The sequence below is a fragment of the Girardinichthys multiradiatus genome, chromosome 18 (assembly GCF_021462225.1).
Source record: "Girardinichthys multiradiatus isolate DD_20200921_A chromosome 18, DD_fGirMul_XY1, whole genome shotgun sequence".
Taxonomy (NCBI): domain Eukaryota; kingdom Metazoa; phylum Chordata; class Actinopteri; order Cyprinodontiformes; family Goodeidae; genus Girardinichthys; species Girardinichthys multiradiatus.
Genome location: NC_061810.1, coordinates 24643156 through 24656743, shown reverse-complemented (window position 1 = coordinate 24656743; position 13588 = coordinate 24643156).

Genomic DNA, 13588 nt, shown 5'->3' with positions numbered 1-13588 from the left:
GACAGGTAAAACCCTCCAATGTTGGGTCACAAAGTACAGAACCCTTATATTATTGATGCAGACAGTGAATAATTCAAAGGTGAGAGAGTGCAAGATGAGGCAACTAGATGTGTTTAGTGGGGTGGAAATGTAGACAAGGAAAAAGATGATGTGAGGCATGACTTGATCTAGACTAATTAATGCATGTGTTTCTGGAAAGTGGCTTCTAGAGAGCAGACAAAACTTCATGAGAGAGTGGTTGGTTAAAAAAAAATGTTTTGTACTCAGTATGATGCCTTTGTTGGAAATCATTTCTGAGCAAACATCCAACTTACTGTGGAAAGGGAAGCAACGAGAAAGGATATTTATTCCCTAATTGACAATGACTCATTTTAGAGGAAATAAAGCTGACAAAAACCATGATAGAACAAACTGCAATGAGTTACCTGGAGTACAGAGAGTAAAAAAAGAGTGTGGAGAAAAAAAAAAGAAAAATAATTCTGAAAAATCTACCTCAGCAGGAGACAAAAAAACTGGTCACTTTATAATTTAAACTATAGTATCGGGTTGTACCCCCTTCTGTCTTTAGAGCTGCATTAAATCTTCCTGATACAGATATAACAAGGTAATGGAAACATTGCTCAGAGATTTTGGTTTAGTTTACATGATAGCCTCAAACAGTTGCTGTAGAATTGCCAGCTGCACATCCAATATTCAAATCACTGTTCCAAAATATCCCAAATGTGTCCAATTTGATTCAGATCTGGTGACTGGAAGCCACTGGAATAGAGTGAGCTCAATCTTGCGTTCAAGAAACTAGGTTAAGATGATTGGAGCTCTGCGACCTGATGGACTATGCTGCTGGATTTAGTCATCAGAAGATGTACCCACTTTGATCATAAAGGGGATGGACATGGTTAGCAACTGTACAGTATTCTGGTAGCCTATTACATTTAAACAATGCTCAAATGGTACAATGGGCCCAAAATGTGTCAAGTAACTCCCAACCACTACACCACCAGCAGCCTGAGCTGCTATGCAAGTAGATCTATGCTTTCAAGTTGTTTGCTCCAGTCAGATGCTAGCATCACAATGTTGCAACTAAAATCAAAACTCAGTACAGGCCATATATTCCAAACTGTTATGGTCCAATGTCGGTGAACCTTTGCAATTTGTAGCCTGGGTTTCCTGTTCTTAGCAGTAAGGAGTGACACCCAGAGTGGTCTTCAGCTGCTATAGCCTATTCTCTTCAAAGAGCGTTCCACTCCACTCGTTCAAGTCCACTCCATTCAGCCCTTTTTGTAGTCTGATAGCAGAGATACAATTATCTAGTACTGCAGAAACAAGACAAATCGATAAATACTATGCAAAACTGTAATAAGAGGGAATGGTGCCCTGGTGAGAATGGTGGTCTGGTGGTTAGAAAGGATTTGTGTTTTTGAGAGGCCACAAGTACCCTGGTTCAAATCCCACAGCCAGCCATTCTGGGTCCCTGAGCAAGACCCTTAGCCCCTGAATGCTCCCCGGGCGCCACACAATGACAGCCCACTGCTCTCTATAGGGAAGGATAAAATTGCAGAGGATACTTTTTCCATTGTGAGTTCAATAAAGTGTAAATTTGTATTTTTTTTTTTATTATCGCTATTCAAATCATGCAGTACGGTTATGTCCTCAAGCAGCTAAAAGCAAGCACACAGCACTAAAATAAGCAGAAGGCAAGATGCTACTGCTATCAAAACAATGGCCATGATGTCATATCAATACACAATCAATTCAGTTTGTTGTTACTTCAGCGATTTTTGGAGCTTCCTGCTTCGGTGCGTTTGCCGTTTCCATAGAGAGAAGGAACTGACTACTTAATCAGATGAGGTCTTTCAGCAAATCCTTCTTGATAGTGCTGGAGGTTGCTGAAGAACACGTCCTTGAAGTGCTTCGCACAGACAAAGAGGAATTTCCTTACTGATGTGGGAGCATTTAAATGAAAAGTAAAATTTACCTAGGCACTTTAACTGGTTCTGATGCTGGGGGCAGTGTGAATCAACTGAACATTTAGACTTATCCACTTGCAGCTTCGGCATACTTGAGCTTGGAATACAAATTGCAGCGAGAAATAAAAATGGTGGATAAACAAAGTTAATCAGCCAGAATTCCATGACCTTGTTTAGCTGTTCCACAGCAAATAATGTGACGTAATAGTTTAAAACAAAATTTAAGAACAGAGAAACCTGAAAGGAATTAAAAACATAATTGAAACTGAATATAAACGTATCTACGCAGCACCTAGAGAAACTAGATTCAACATTTCCGGCACTTCTACCGACTCTAAGTACACAACAACATGTATTTAAGGGCAAAAAATGTGGATTTTGCATTATATGTCCCCTTTAAGTCACGTATAATTATATATTTTCTGTTATTCAGCTGTCAAGTTGGAAACACACACAGAAAAGTGAAATTCTACATGATGAAAATCAAGTGACTTTTTTGCCTTCCATTTTCCATTTTCAAATATTTTTCACACTACTTTTGTCACCATCACCTCTACCAACACCTCCGCCTCATCCTTGGAGGGGAAACATTGAGTGGTGGCAGAGAGAGACAACAGCTATCACATAAATATGTCAGAGACTTAGGAATACAAACATGCAAACTCACAAAGCCATTTGTAGAGTATATGGGGACATGTCGTGTATCCATTTTTTTTTCCATCTTTGGATTTAGTTTTCTGTATTTTTCTTCGGATTTCCGATACATACATTCTCTCAGATTATCTCTTTTCCATGCTCTTTTTTTCTGTGTTGTTCTTACATTTTTGTCCCAAAACAAGCCTCTTTTCATTTCACATCCAGCTTTTCTCTGTTTGCCCGTACCTAAACATGGCTTTTGTCCTGCTGCCATGCATTTTAAAGCTTTGAAACAGCCCCTTTTTTTTCTTCTTTCTTTTTTGGTTTTTCATAGCGTCAACCACCCACAGACAGGATTTGGTACAAACATAAATACCAACAGTAAAGCATGAGCTTTGAGAAAGACAAACAATGTAAAAAATATGTAGGTGTAATCATTATTTAAGCTGTTTTAGCAATATATATGTATTAGCAAGGGATTAATTTGAGCAACCAAACTAATTTGGTGAACTCTTACAGGGGAAAAAAGATAAAGATCACTCCCAAGACATGATGCTGCACGATTGCTGTGTTGGAGGTCAGCTCCTCGTGGGGTGCCAACCTGGCAGAGTTGTAGGGTTTGTGACCAAAGTATTGGTGGTAGCAGGATGGGTTGTGGTATTTTTGGCCAGAGTGTCAGCTCCTCGTGGGGCTCTGCATGACATGGGTTTAGGAGGGGTCACCAAATCACCTGGTTCAGGGCCTGCAAGGGTGTAGTTAGCAGATGGTTTTTAATTTATTTGGGTGATGTTGTGTTCAGTGGCTTTGTGGGGATTTTGGGTAGCAGGCATTGCATTATCTGACAGGTGGTGGGATACTTTGTTTAGCTGGGCTTGGTTGGGGGGGTTGCTTTGAGTTGTCAGTATGCCACGGGCTTGAGGGACAGAAGGGGATGCCCCTTGTCTGCTCCAAGGTCCATGCAGTGTCTCAGGCTCACATCCGTCCCTGCACTTTTGACCATTTTCTCCACACCTTTGCATTTTGGGGGACTTTAATTTTATATTTACATTTTATTGCTTCTTTTAAAGCATTTATTAGAATGAATTCCATAAATTGTGTCCCTAAAAGCAAGTTTTCAGGCTGCAAGATTCATGTAAAAGAACTAGAAAATAGTTTATAAGTAATAATTTTTATTTATGTGCTCAGGAAGACCAAGTGTGCTTGTGGGTCTCTTACATTAGCATCCTGCCTCATGAAAGGCAATCTACCAGCTATACACACACACAAAACTAGACACACAAAAAAACAACACATCTAGGTGACATTAACAGCAAAAGAGAAGATAAATAAATGAACACACACAGGCATATGCCTGTTGTAAGAAGAATGATTACTAATCCAACTGTTGCGCCTTCGTCACCTAATTTTGTACTTATGTCCTGCAAGAACCGGTATGTTTGTAAACTTCAAGGTGGGATTAGGAGGATTACAAAACAATAAGATGTGACCGTACCTGATTTCAGTCATGACCAATAAAAGGAGCTGTTAAAGCAATCATCACCAAACAAGCTCAATGTTTCTTGAAGATAAGCAGAAGTAGCTTAAAGTGATCATAAACCAAACTGTTTGGACACATTTCACTGTTGGGAACTGATGTTTAGTGTAGGAGGAGCAGACTGACCATGAGTGACCACATGGCGCATTTTGGTGGATACGTTATTGGCTCCACATCTAGAGGAACCAATTGAGGTGGCTCGGGCATCTATACCGGATGCCTCCTAGATGCCTTCCTTGGGAAGTGTTCCAGGCACGTCCCACCGGGAAGAGGCCCAGGACATGCTGGAGGGACTATATCTCTCGGCTGGCCTGGGATCGCCTTGGGCTCCCCCAGGAGGAGCTGGAGGAAGTGTCTGGGGAGAGGGAAGTCTGGCTGTCTCTTCTGAATCTGCGGTCCCCGCGAAACAGTCCCGGATGAAGCAGAAGATGACGAGTGCGAGTACGAGCACAAGTACGTTACTCATGTCCACCAAATTATGCCGGACATGGCAATGTCTGTCTTTATACAGCTGAAACCAGTTATATACATGTACTGTATAAACAGAATAAAACATTTTATTCTCACTGTTTAACATTAAATCAGACTAAATGTTTTCTACATTTTTCTTTGTTAAATGCCAGTATGATGAGTTAAATGTTTTTTAATTACTTTCTTCAAATTCAGAAGTTTATATACACTAAGATAACTATGCTTTTAAACAATATAATGACTTATTAAGCTTCTCACAGGTTAATTTCCAACTCACAGGTATGGATTCTTAAGACAATGCATCAAAAACACTTTTTCCTTGTGTGAAAAATCTAAATAAATCAGCCAAGATATCAGGAAGAGAACTGATGACCACCACAAGGCTTATTTATCGAGAACAGTTTCCAGATGCCTGAAGTTGCCACATTAATGTGTTCAGACAAGTATGCAAATATAAACAGCATGGGGATATTAAGCTAACATACTGTTCAATAAGGGGGTGGGCTCTGTGTCCCACAGATGATCCTATTTTGTTCTGAAATGTGCACAACAAACCCAGAACAAAAGCAAGAGACCTTGTGAAGATGCTGGCTAAAGCTAGTAAAACAGTGTTATCATCCACAGTCAAACGAATCCTGTGCCAACATAAACTGAATGGCCCATCAGAGAGAAAGAAGCTATTGCTCCAAAAGCAACATGAAACGCCAGATAGCAAAGAGCTTTATTTTTGGAAACATATATTTTGATATGATGAAACCTATAGAAAATTGTTTTTCCAACAATTATCACCAATATTTACTATATTGCCAAAAGCAATGGGTCACACCCAAATCAATGAATTCCGGTGTTACAATCACCTTTATGGCTGCAGGTGTATAAAAGTTTGGTGTGAAGAAACTTGACTGGCCTGCACAGAGTCCTGACCTCAACCTTCTTGAACGCATTTAGGATGAATTAAAGCAGATGCTGCAATACTGGCTGTGAATACTCTGGGTTTTAGCGCACCCATGATGTAGCTACCACATATTCAGAACGCAAACAAAATTCACTGCAGTTTTACATCTGTAGGGAATCCCTATAGATCAAGAAGGTGCTGTAGATCACACAAGGCTATGTAAATAATTCCTAATGTTTTGGACTTAGAAAATACCCAGACAACTTCTTACTATCTACTAAGTTTACATTGTAAATGTTTTTTGTCATCTGACTTTCGCTTTTCCGCGTCAGAACCAAATGTCTTATCTAGGTTCTAGTCTAATACCCCATTAACCAAGACTTTTGAATACCTTTATCCCCAGAACCTTTTTCAAGAAACAAAATGCCTCCTTCTGTGTGATGTCTGCATAGGGGAGGCAGATGTCTAGCAATAAGAAAGTATATACCGTGTAAAATAGTCATGTAGATGTTTTTATTTGCCTTTTAAATGCAGCCTCTAATAAACAGTTTAACTTTTTTTATTGAATGCCCATATCATGAATCACTAAGGTAGTCGAAGTAGAACAAACCAGAGAATGAAAACAGACTCAAAACACAGGACGTAGACGGTAAGTGAAGTTTTATTCCTAGTGTAGGCTTGCCTAGGATAATAAGTTGGTGTTGTCCAGGAACCAGGGGAGGAGGACGGAATCCAGGAATCCAAGGTGAGAGTGCTGATGGTGAGTATATTTACAGTGCAGTCCTTAGGTGAGTATTTACCAGGTGCAGGCAGGCAGATAGGCAGGTCGACAGGCAGGTATGTAGGTAGCCGGGCAGGTAGGCAGACAGGCAGTCCACATAACTGAGGTTATGTTCCAGCAAAGACCTGTTCCAGCAGCTGCCTTAAGAAGCCCAGTGAGCTCATCAGGAGATGAGCTGCAGCTGCTGATAACGAGCTGCCAGAACGAACCAGGAGGAGAGAAGCTGAGATCCTACAGCCCATGCTTACAATTATTTAAACTCTTTGTCATGTAATAAACCATCTGCGGTTGGATCAGTTTGAAAACTGTGTCAACAAACAATACCATTTATTCCTGCTGTATAGTTTAAAGGTAACAGACTTTATGAACTATGGGGAAGCCTTACTTCTTTGTTAAGATGAGGGCGGAAAAAACAGCTACATGTCATTGAGGATTTTAACAATTCTATCAATCATGTACAAAGCTGGCTGCTATGTAATAGTTTAAACATCTTTGTATTTCTAGTCTTGTGTTAGTTTTTCTCACACTAAGTAAATTAAAAGTAGAAACTGACTTTCAGTTCTGAAGTTGAAGCAGCAGTGGATTAACTTGATCTCACTGTCTCGTCTTTCTGTGGTTAGTTTTAATATCTCCAGTCATATTGCAAATACAAGATGAAGTTTCGTTTCAAACAAATGAATAAATCCTGACAAGTCTTTAAAATAACAATATACGTTTCAATACAGTTAAACACAAAATTTTTCATACCTTCTAAATATTTAGGTTTCAAATTATTTCCATTCAACCAAGAAGTATGTTTCTGATACAAAAATGACACAGGAGTATCTATTTTGACAAAAATATGTATATTTTTTATTTACATTTGAATTAGTAAAAAATAATTGATATGCTTCCTAATAATTAGTTGAAAACTCTTTATTGATATTACAGCAATCAAACACTTCTTATAATTGATGATAAGCGTTTTGCATGTTTCAACTGACACTTTGATGATGTATATTTGGTGATAAGCTCCAAGGTTGGAAGATCTCCTTGCCATCACCCTAATCTTTAGTTTTCTCCACAGATTATTTTTTGTATTTAAGTTGGGACTCTAATCGGGCCAATCAAAAACATTAATATCACTTCCAGTTAGAAGAAACATGTTGGTCAATTTAAATGATTACTTCAAACCTAAATTTGCCAGGGGTATGACTGATTTTGGTTTTAACTGTATATCCAATTAGCATATTTATAGATCCTGAGGGAAATGGCCCATATTAAATGCAAATCATAAAGTGTTCACAAACACTCAAGGAGAACCAGACAAATCCCATAATCTATGTATATAGACTGTCAGGCACTGGGATCCACTATGCAAACTCAAAATACTCCACAATGAAGATCAAGGATGTGCTGGAAAAGATTTGTCCAATGTTGTGACAATAGGGATGTGTGGTGGCTCTCTGACCATGGGGTGACATCAGAACCATTTGTTAGAACCACCAGCCTTACTCTACTATTTTATCTAATTTTGTCAAAAATTCAGCATCCAATAGTTTTGATTCATTTTACATTGCAGAACCTTTCCTAGGCAAAATGAACTGCTTGATTTAGTTAAGATAGTGTGGATTTACATAAAGAAACAATAAAACTTCTTTCAGATTTGTGTTTTTGCTAAAATAGTGTGATACTTAATATTATCTCACATTTAGTTCATAAATAAGATTAACGTATGTGGTAGTGTTTATTATTTGGTGTATTTGGGAATCAGTCGATGGGACATAAAGAAACCACATGTCACGGAGTGACATTTTTGGACTTTGTTTGTGGCTTACTTCTTAAGTTCCTTTATGGTTGTTTTCTTATTACTATGTATGGTTTATTATTATTATTATTATTATTATTATTATTGTAATTATTATTGTTCTTGGTCTTCCCTGGATTCTCTAGTTTTATTTATCTTTAGTATATTTGTGTTTAATTGTGTTTAATGATTTGTTCCTTTGCACTCTTCTTGTTTACTAGTTTATTTTCTGTTTCCTTTCCAGTTAATTCAGTCAGTGTAGTTAGGTTTGTTCACTTTTGTATTTAGGTTTTCTTTATGGGTTCTTTGTTTGTTCTTAGGTTGTTATTGTTGTTTCTATGTTCCCTCTAGTTTCTCTGTTTACTTTAGTCATGATTATTCTAGTTTTCTTATTCCCCATTTGATTATTTATCTTTGTCTATAGGTTTGCTTGGTTTGTGTTTCTGTTTATTAGTTACTTTGCCCATGCTCAGTCTTTGTATTTGTTTCACCTATTCCTTCAGCCTCCCTGCCTCCTTGTAACACCTGTTCCCTGTTTTCTCTGATTACCTGCCCTTTATTATCCCTCAGTATACAGGTCCTTCTCAAAATATTAGCATATTGTGATAAAGTTCATTATTTTCCATAATGTCATGATGAAAATTTAACATTCATATATTTTAGATTCATTGCACACTAACTGAAATATTTCAGGTCTTTTATTGTCTTAATATGGATGATTTTGGCATACAGCTCATGAAAACCCACAATTCCTATCTCACAAAATTAGCATATCATTAAAAGGGTCTCTAAACGAGCTATGAACCTAATCATCTGAATCAACAAGTTAACTCTAAACACCTGCAAAAGATTCCTGAGGCCTTTAAAACTCCCAGCCTGGTTCATCACTCAAAACCCCAATGATGGGTAAGACTGCCGACCTAACTGCTGTCCAGAAGGCCACTATTGACACCCTCAAGCAAGAGGGTAAGACACAGAAAGAAATTTCTGAACGAATAGGCTGTTCCCAGAGTGCTGTATCAAGGCACCTCAGTGGGAAGTCTGTGGGAAGGAAAAAGTGTGGCAGAAAACGCTGCACAACGAGAAGAGGTGACCGGACCCTGAGGAAGATTTTGGAGAAGGGCCGATTCCAGACCTTGGGGGACCTGTGGAAGCAGTGGACTGAGTCTGGAGTAGAAACATCCAGAGCCACCGTGCACAGGCGTGTGCAGGAAATGGGCTACAGGTGCCACATTCCCCAAGTCAAGCCACTTTTGAACCAGAAACAGCGGCAGAAGCGCCTGACCTGGGCTACAGAGAAGCAGCACTGGACTGTTGCTCAGTGGTCCAAAGTACTTTTTTCGGATGAAAGCAAATTCTGCATGTCATTCGGAAATCAAGGTGCCAGAGTCTGGAGGAAGACTGGAGAGAAGGAAATGCCAAAATGCCAGAAGTCCAGTGTCAAGTACCCACAGTCAGTGATGGTCTGGGGTGCCGTGTCAGCTGCTGGTGTTGGTCCACTGTGTTTTATCAAGGGCAGGGTCAATGCAGCTAGCTATCAGGAGATTTTGGAGCACTTCATGCTTCCATCTGCTGAAAAGCTTTATGGAGATGAAGATTTCATTTTTCAGCACGACCTGGCACCTGCTTACAGTGCCAAAACTACTGGTAAATGGTTTACTGACCATGGTATCACTGTGCTCAATTGACCTGCCAACTCTCCTGACTTGAACCCCATAGAGAATCTGTGGGATATTGTGAAGAGAACGTTGAGAGACTCAAGACCCAACACTCTGGATGAGCTAAAGGCTGCTATCGAAGCATCCTGGGCCTCCATAAGACCTCAGCAGTGCCACAGGCTGATTGCCTCCATGCCACGCCGCATTGAAGCAGTCATTTCTGCAAAAGGATTCCTGACCAAGTATTGAGTGCATAACTGTACACGATTATTTGAAGGTTGACGTTTTTTGTATTAAAAACACTTTTCTTTTATTGGACGGATGAAATATGCTAATTTTGTGAGATAGGAATTTTGGGTTTTCATGAGCTGTATGCCAAAATCATCCGTATTAAGACAATAAAAGACCTGAAATATTTCAGTTAGTGTGCAATGAATCTAAAATATATGAATGTTAAATTTTCATCATGACATTATGGAAAATAATGAACTTTATCACAATATGCTAATATTTTGAGAAGGACCTGTATTAGTTGGTTTTGTGTCATTGTTTGTTGCTGGATCCTTGTGTTTGTCATACCCAGTTCTCAACCTACGTATTTGTGCTGAGTTTTTCCATGTTCCTGCAGAACCGATCTTGTACGTTTTTGGATCTGGACTTTGTTTGTATCTGCATTGCCTTGTTTGGTTTCTTTGATAACCTCTGGAAATAAAGCTGAAAACCTTTTACAACATGTTGCTGCCCAGTTCTTGTCTGCACTTTGGTCTGCCCGCAAACCACATCATGACACCACAAGATGTTGAAAAAATTAATCCTACTCACTGCTGAATAATTCCCTATAATAAGTAAAATGTGCTACTTGCTTAGGGCAGCTTCCAGCCCTCCTAACTGAATCTATTGTCAAATGCAGAGCTAAAATCTGCTTCTGATATTTTATGTGTTACTTGTAACATTTATTATATATGATATGCTGTCAGATCAATTGTGTTAGACCTGCTAAGATAAACTTTTTGACACTGCATTCACCTTTGCTCAAATGTTGTCTCCTCAGCTCATTTATTTAATAATTTATTTTCTCTGGACAAATGACAAATTAATTATGAATCAAATTAGTTATGATAGTTTGGACAGGTCTGCGTTCCTTACTAACAAATGAGCTGTTTTTGACACATTAGACAGACAGTAATAGCATAATGAAGGCAGTGCCATTCTTTTTTCTCCTTTTTCAGATGCTCTTTGTGGTTCTGACAGGTTTGATATACGCACAATTTCTTTTTAATAATTGACAATCAAAGCATGAAGAGACTTATTGTCAGTTGCAGAAAGTTAACACACAATATTCATTTTAAGGGAAATATTTATTTTTTGTATGATATAAGTCATTTTAAAAGTAATTTGTGTAACTTTTTATCAGTTCACTTTAGTTTTTAATTCAGTTAATTTATATATTGTCACTTTGTAACCAACATGAACATATCTGGCTAAATATTCCAAGTAAATTTGTCAAATTCAAGTACAATGCAATCCTGGTATGGTTCAGATTAAAATATATTGTCAGACTAAAATGCAACTGATATAGGCCATTTTATTGTAATAGAATTTATTGGAGTACAACCAATTTTCTTCTATTTTATTTGGGACCTTTTTACCAAGTTCTGAACCTCAAGTGGACAAAAACCCAAGAAACTAAATTAAATTCAGTTTCATTTATATAGTGCCAATTCACAACACATGTCGTCTCGAGGCACTTTACAATGCCAATTCGATTTAATCATACAGACTTCAAGTCGGGTACATACATTCCAATTAATCCTAACTATGAAAACAGTGCAGTCAGATTCAGTTTATTATTCAAATTGGTTAGAAAGTTTTCTGTCTATGCAGATTGCATAGAGTCAGTGATTTGTACCATTTACTCCTCCTGGATGAGCATGTAGCGACAGTGGACAGTCGCTTGCATTGTCTTTGCACCAATTCCACCTTGTCATTGATGATTAAGCAAAAACAAAGCTAAAATAGAAAAGTTGTGTGGAAATATAAGTGTAACTCATGATTTAATAGCTCATAGAACCACCATTGTCTGCAAAGACCTGATTTAATTGTTTTTTGTATGTCTTTATCAGCCTTTTTCATCACTGCAGGAATTCTGGTCCACTCTTTGGGATGTTGCTTCAGGTAGTTGAAGTGCACATTCATTTGTCCTTTAAGCTCTTGTCACAACATTTCAGCAAGGCTGAGGTCTGAAGTTTGACTTCCCTATTGTTAAACCTTCATCCTTTTCTTTTTCAGCCACTCGGGTGCTGATCTGCAGACAGATGACCTCACATTGGACTCTGGAATACCTTCCAATGCAAAGCAGTTCATGGCCAACTCAATTGCTGCAAATTGCCCAGGTCATGTGGCTGCGAAGCAATCCTGAGCCATCACTCCTCCACAACCATGCTTGACCCTCCAGTCAAAGTCCTTACATAAAGTCCATGAATCGAAATTTTGTAGCCCTTATACCATTTTGAGATGGCCCTAATTAAAGAGACAGCCTTGGTTAGTTTATATGATCAACAACAATAACAAACTTTTAACCAAAGTGACATATCTGTAGGGTTGGTTATCAAGTCTCGAGAATCAATTGGAAACTTGACTAACATTCCTAGTTTTGATACCTAGTCCAAAAAGAAGCCACTAAACACCAACGAAGAAGAACCTGCACGAAGTTTGCGCGCAGCCATTAATAGCATGTGGTGATTTAAAGTGTGACTTTACTTTTATATAAGAAATGACTAGTGGACTCAGTGAAACACTTACAATAAGATTGCATTACGCAAACAAGGTTGCATGACCAACATGATTAAACAACTCCGGATTTATGGTGTACAAGCAACGGAATGCCCTGTTTTTGACACACTGTGCTGGTCTCCTTCCGTTGCCTTCGGCTCCAATACTATGCTTGGTACCGCACTGCAGTCATAATCAGGTAAGCAAAACAATAAAATATATTTTATACCAACATTTAGGCAGCTATCAAGTTGTACTCGATCTAATATGGTAGTTAACTCAAATGTAAATACCCTTAACATTAGCCCACCTATTTTTTCATAGACAAATGATCTGAAATTGCTAATGTAGCCAGGCTGTTGGTCAGACTCCGCAATGTGCTACTGTGTTATGTCTAAGGACCCTACTGAATGGTGGGCGAACTACCTGCCTGAGAAGGCAGATACAAGCATTTTCCTCAACAACAACTATTTCTGATTTTATACTGTGACTGCTGCTAATCTGGACGGTGTTGTAAAAGTTTTTCTTTTTTGTTTGATATTCTGCATCCTTTTAGCCCATCAGTAGGAGCTCAGTAACATGTACATGCAGTCAGTGGCAAAGGGGGGTGGTGAGCTGTTGGTTTTATGAAGCTGAGTTGTCCACATGTCAGCAAACGCATCTGCCTTTTCCAGTTACCAGCGAATGCAGCATCAAAGATGGTTAGAGTTGGCCCTGCTTATAATGTTTTAAGTTATTTGTTTAGTGTAATGAACCACTGCTCTGTCTCTTTAAATTATCAGCGTTTGAGCTGTCTGCCCAGTAACATGTATGACATGGTGAGGAGAGTGAGCTCCATAATCTGTATAAGGCAGAGTTCGTCAAGGGCTGCAGAAGGTTCTGATCCAGTGCATGCTGACCCCAGCTAGCTGCATTCTGCCTGTGAGAGACCCACAGTTTACATGGTTGCATAAGTGTTGCACCCTTGGCAAGCGAAGCGAGGTATGTCATGTTTTACATTGTTCTTAAGTTTACTTGTGAGGACTTGCATGTTATAAAATTGTTTGGCTTTATGACTTGGAATCTGGTTTATTCGCTTTTATTTTGCC